This window comes from Lagenorhynchus albirostris, chromosome 13 (assembly GCF_949774975.1).
Source record: "Lagenorhynchus albirostris chromosome 13, mLagAlb1.1, whole genome shotgun sequence".
Classification (NCBI taxonomy): Eukaryota; Metazoa; Chordata; class Mammalia; order Artiodactyla; family Delphinidae; genus Lagenorhynchus; species Lagenorhynchus albirostris.
The window spans coordinates 81,263,271-81,269,711 of NC_083107.1; the positions used below are offsets into that span (position 1 = coordinate 81,263,271).

The 6,441-nt window shown below is 41.0% G+C and overlaps 1 long non-coding RNA gene across 1 annotated transcript; it reads left to right on the forward strand.

Annotated features, from left to right (window-relative positions):
- The first annotated feature begins 391 nt into the window (after positions 1 to 391).
- On the forward strand, positions 392 to 4,961 carry LOC132531331 (uncharacterized). Its single transcript, XR_009544062.1, has 2 exons — positions 392 to 1,088; positions 3,312 to 4,961. It is a non-coding gene; the product is annotated as an uncharacterized LOC132531331 (long non-coding RNA).
- The last annotated feature ends 1,480 nt before the right edge of the window (positions 4,962 to 6,441 follow it).

A 6,441-nucleotide genomic window follows, 5' to 3' on the forward strand; every position in this document is an offset into this window, starting at 1 on the left:
GGCCACAGTTGAAGACCTTGGGGTCTCTGAAATAAAAACATTTCTCTGACACTTTAACCAAAGTAAATATAAAGGGATTCAACATGATTATTAAAAAAATACATTTTACATGGATGTTATTGCATTATTCTAAGAGCAGTGTATGCTTGCAGGAAAAAAACTTGGAAAATGCAGAGACACGCAAGAATCATCCACATTTCTTCCTAGTTGTATTTCTATCCATCTATCTTTACACATAGTTGAAACAGCCAAAATAAAATTTTCTATCAGAATAATGAACTTTCAAGCTCAAGGTTTGAAATGGAAAAAATTTTTATCACTTTAATTATAATCTTATAAGAAAATGTTTTTAAAACTTCATTAAGAAATATTTTTTGAACAAGGCCATAAATATCTTAATTGGCATCAATATCTCATTCTTCCAATATAAGTGGTTGCAGATATCAGACAGTCACCATTATGTGGGACGGTCTAACCTAAGATGATATAAAATTCCATGTATTAAACTTTAGCCCTAGGGAAAAAATGAGAAGCCATTGTGGGGTAAGTATGAGAATATGGGATCAGTAACTGATGGGAAAGAGGTACAAGGAATGTTGGAAATTTTTTGTGGTGACAGAAGTGTCCTCTATGTTGTATTCGTGGTGACGGTGTATACAATTGCTAAATGTAGCAGCTGTATACAACTGCTAAAATTCATTGAACTGCACGTTTAAGATCTGTGCACTTTGTTGTTATTAATAACTTGATTTTTAAAAATTCTTAGCCTTTCTACAATTTATGATTTACTCCAAAGAAAATGAAATACTTGGGTTATACACTTAAAATATGTACAGGATCTGTATGCAGAAAATTACAAAATGCTGATGAAAAAAATCAAAGAAGACCTGAATCAATAAAGCTTCAAATACTCTTCCTATGTGGCAGGATTTGCACCTGGATTCTACCCAAGCCCAAGCAGGGGATAAAGGCAGATGAGACGGCCACAGACCACGTGCGAGGAGAGAAACCAATCCTGGGAGACAGGTTCACGCTGACATTCACGGAGCTTGGAACCCATGCATTGAACTGCTTTCCCATTTTGTAAGGTAGTTTTACATTTGTCTGTTTCTTAACCTCTGGTTGACTTAGGAGGTAATGTTAAGAGAGTTAAAAATGTATTTGTACTGGTCGGAATGGCCATCATCAAAAAATCTACAAACAACAAATGCTGGAGAGGGTGTGGAGAAAAGGGAACCCTCCTACACTGTTGGTGGGCATGTAAATTGATATATGGATATCGTGGACACCATGGATATATGTATAACTGATTCACTTCGCTGTACAGCAGAAACGAACACAACATTGTACATCAGCTATACTCCAATAAAAATTAATTTAAAAACCTATTCGGGGTGGAAAAAATCAGACTTAGAAGAAAGATGGAAATGTTGCATAGTTAAAAGCCTTTAAAAATTTGTTTCCACTTAAACATATGGCAACTTAGTCAATCATGTAATCTGGTGAACAAGAGACAAGATTGTAACACTGACTTGTTATTTATAACAAGGCAATATAGACTTGTTATTTATATCAAGGCAATATATTGCTTAGGACTTGTCAGCTTTCGAAGTAGCTGAACATCACGTCCAGTACTCTGCAAAATTCTTTCAGATCCTCTAAAGACAGCTTCAGTAGAAACGTCATCACAAGCCTACTCAGTTGTCTGTAGACAGGCTCTCATTTCATTTTTCACTTTGAGAATATATTTACAATCCTTGCAAAGAATCATTCTTCTCTGTCGCACTGCAGTATTTAATTTGGTGCAGAAGGAAAATTGGGTTGCTGGTAAAAGTTGAATCTTGTTTGGGCATTGAATTGTAGCAATTTCAGCTACATCTAGATCTGCTGTGCTTTTATGAATCATTTTACATTTCATGACTGTTCTAATTACGATCTAGGCATAATCATGACTACTTTTATTGAGCCCTTGTCACATGCCGGTCACTGGCGTAAGAGATATAAATAGTTGAATCTTCACATTATCTTGTCAGATAGGGATCATTACCCTCATTTTAGAAATGAGGGAGCCGGGGCTTGAGAGGCTAAGGTGCCCAGGGCTACACTGGGCAGGGCTCCTCCCTGCCTGGGGCTACGCTGCTGGTTAACATGAGAACCAGGAGTTGGACCCGAGACAGCAGGATTCACAGTCCCAGACTCCCTCTAGAGACAGAGGTGACCCCCTTGCTAGGCCATGCGTTCTGAGGCTCCAACATTCTTCTCGTTCATGCTGTAGCCGTGAGAAAAGGTCTTAATTTTCGGACAGCTCTTTAGAAGTTGGGGCAAATGTTCACTATCATATTGTGACAACCATATTACTACCTGGTTCCATTTCTTCGACTATTGATTAATTCTTTTTTCCCTTGATGAATGTATACAGTATAATGATACCAGGTGAAAAGAGGCAATCTGACTAAAGCAGTAGGGCTGGTTTTTGAGTTTGGTGTCATAATTCACTAATAAGGCTATTTTAGCTGGGCAGTGAACCCCTGGAACTGTAGCTGAAAGTTTGTGTTAAAGTCTCATTACATATATATATATATATATATATAGGTATATATATATATATATATATAGGTATATATATATATAGGTATATATATATAGGTATATACATATATATGTGTATATATATATGTATATACCTATATATATATACCTATATATATATACCTATATATATATATATATATGAGATCTGAAATCAATATATATCTGAATACATATAAATGCATATGTATTCTGAGGTAACTGCTTAGCTCTTGATTTCAGAAATCTGGAATATTTATTTTATATTCAATTAGGGAATTTGATTTGAGCTATTCTAAGCAGACTCACCTAAAATAATCTGTCACAAGAAATTTATAAAGTTATTAATACTTTGAAATATGACATTTTTACTTATTAGCACCTTACATTGTATTAACGTTCCAACATCTTATAAAAACATGCAATACAGGATTAAAAAAAACAAGAGTTAAGGAAATTGGGGCAAAGGGCAAATAAAGGTAGAAAAAATAAATGAAACCAGGGGACACGTCAGTACACAGAATGCCTGCTGTAAAGTGTGTGTCATTTAGGGCATCTCATTTTAAAAATAAAACAGTACAGCTCGCTTTCCAAAAAATGTGGCTCCTTGATCAGGAATCTCCATCTTTCTTTTCTTTTTTTTCAGCAGTGGAACTTCCTGTCCTTTTTGATACGTTGTTCTTTCTACCCTGCCTTAGGAAATATTCCACTTGATTTTTGTCTTTTTTTCCTTTTGGTAATAGGCAACCTTCCACCGCAGTTGAGCCAATGAAAAAATCACTTGAGCTTCTTTAAACAAGTGGTCATGAGGAGCATTTGAGGATTCATTTGTCAAGTTAGTTGGAACCTCGTATGTGGGCAAAGCTCATGTTTCCAATTTGGGACTCAGAGCAAGCTATCAGCTGTGTAGCCGCTTGGCATCAGCCCTGAGACCGTGGTATCTTTAGCAGCTCACTGTGTAGGATGACGCCAACTAGATGAGTCGTCCCCGTGGAAAACAGCTCACTCGGCATATGTTTATGAAGCTGCAATTTGGCAGTAGTATCAAGACCTTTCTTCTAGAAATCGCTATGACCAGTACACACAGTGGAAAGATCTGAAAGAGAGGATTCAATTTTTATCTGGGTTCTGAGACTCCCCCTTTCCTGTGCAGATTATGGGGTATACACTACGTAAAACCATGGCTCGCAAAGTGAAAGCATTGATAGCATTCTTTACTCAACATTTTAAGTAGATGATTTGAAAATGATAAAGTGAAATGTAAACACCTCTATACAGAACTGCAAAACATTTTAGATAAAATGTGAAGTGTGCATTATTTTCACTTTGTGCCATTATAAATATGAAAAGAAATCATCAAATACACAAGGCAGAATTTTGAGGGCACAAATGAATGAATTCTCCCACATGTCCTACCTCGTATTTGCAGCGCTACCCCTGAAATAGTTTATTATTGCCACAATAATGCTGTGTAACAACTTCCCTACCTACCCGCCCCCAATCTCGGTGGCTTAAAATGTTAGTAATTGAGCCGCAAGCTCACAGGTCTGTGTATTGGACAGTGTCGTTTAGGAACCCAGGCTGGAGGGATGGTGCTGGCCACCTGGTACAGGTAGAAGCGTGTGATGCCTCTTAAACCCAAGGTTTCTGCCCATATCTATCGGCCGAAGCAGTTCATATGGCCAAACAAGCCCAACATCAGTGGGGCAGGAAAATACGTTTCCCCCATAGAGACTGATGGAAAGGGAGTGACTATTTGTTGGACAACTGTATGAAGAACCACATAGTAATTTGAAAAAGCAGAGTTTAATATAAAGAATTATGAACTATAACAGGAGGTTGGAGTAACAGAGGATTGGCTAAAAAGAAGTAAAGAAAATGCTAAAGAATACGGGAATAGCAGATCCAAGGAGCAGTCATTCCACCTAGGACTGAGACAAGAGTCCAAGGTACAGACCCCACCCACCCCCAGTGCTGAGATCCAGATCCTACTGGAGGGGTAGGGCCAGCCTTGGCCCACTGGATAGCCCAGAAGTCACTGTGGTGCTGTGGAACTCGCTGGAAATCTGCACTCTGGAATTTGTCAGAAATCACCCTCTTAGTTACGGGGGAAAGCCGTTCACAGGAGGTGTCTCACTAGAGGCTCTCTGCTACAGAACTGCCCAAGAGGGGCTGCCCGGGAAAGCTGCTGGCCACTAGGCGCTGCTGGCCACTGAGCCCTGTAGGAGCACACTTTGGGGAAGCGGCGCATGCTGCAGGAGCCTGCCCGGCACGCACACCAGGACCGGAAAGCAAAACCTGTTTCCTCCTGCAACCTCTCTCTAGCGCCCTCTACTGACAAAGCTTAATATTGTGCCAACTGGTAAAATATATTTAAATATTTTATTTATTTATTTATGGCTGTGTTGGGTCTTCGTTTCTGCGCGAGGGCCCCCTCCAGTTGTGGCAAGCGGGGCCCACTCTTCATCGCGGTGCGCGGGCCTCTCACCGTCGTGGCCTCTCATGTTGTGGAGCGCAGGCTCCAGACGCGCAGGCTCAGTAATTGTGGCTCAGGGCCCAGCCGAGCGGCATGCGGGATCTTCCCAGACCAGGGTTCGAAGCCGTGTCCCCTGCATCGGCAGGCAGACTCTCAACCACTGCGCCACCAGGGAAGCCCTACTTAAATATTTTTAAAGGGCCCAGAGGAGTTTTCACAGGGCAGGCAAAAAGGATGATTTTGAAGCTCACTCTCTGAACAAAACTGCTTGCTCTGTTGGACCCATGAGTCTCAAAGTGCCTTCCTCTGTTATCCCAGAACCACCCAAGGGGCTTGTTACAGTGCAGATTCCTGGGCTCTCAATGGAACTGACACACTGAATTAGGGTGGAGGAAGGGAGACAGGGATCTGTATTTGAAAATTCTACCCCAGCTATAGCTTTACATACATAAAGTTTAAGATCCAGGAGCTCCTTGAGGAAGGACACATTTTTGATTCACTGTTGTTTCCTTGGCTCTTAGCTCAGTATCTGCCACTTATTAGGTGTTGCTTTAGACAGGTTGATTCCTGGGTTGGGTGGTTGAGGGAACCGATTCAAACTTGATCAACTGTGATTGGCCGTAAGCCACACACCCAAACATGCTTTAATGATGTTTGCTTGATAAGTCTGTCCCTTCACTATTGTTGGTGAAACCCAAAGACAACATATCCTCACTAGAATGGCAGGTAATTTTTTTCCAAAGGTGGCTGCAACAATATCTTCCATCCTATACGTTCTCCTACAATGTGACCTTGCCACCCCTCCATCAAGAGACAGGGTCTGTGTCCCCTGCCCTTGAATCTAGGCAGGCTTGTGACTTGCTTGTAACCAACAAGATGTAAAAAAGTGATGATGCATGACTTCTGAGGCTAAATTAAAAAGGCAATGCAGCTTCTTCCTTGTTCTCTGGGAAAGTCACTTTTGGAGCAGAGTTTCCATGTAAGAAGTTTCCACGCCGTGAGGAAGCCCAAGTCACATGGAAAGGCCACACGTGGATTCTCCAACCAACAGCCCCATCTGAGGTTCCACCCAACAGCTAGATCGACCACCAGACATGTTAGTGTCCATCCCGTAGCTGCTGAGTCACCTTTCCAGACGTCATGAGGCTCCAGAGCCCTCCCACTACCTTGTTGAAATGCCTGATCGCAGAATCGGTGAGAGTAGTAAATGGTTGTTTTAACCTTATTTGGGGGATAATTTGTTATGCAGCAACAGTAACTGCAACAAATTGTAGAGTTCTTCTGGATCAGAATCACCTGATTGTCTCATTCTACAACTCATCCGCACTGAAATGCATGAACTTATATTTAAATCTTCCCTCTTGGGCTTCCCTAGTGGCGCAGTGGTTGAGAGTCCG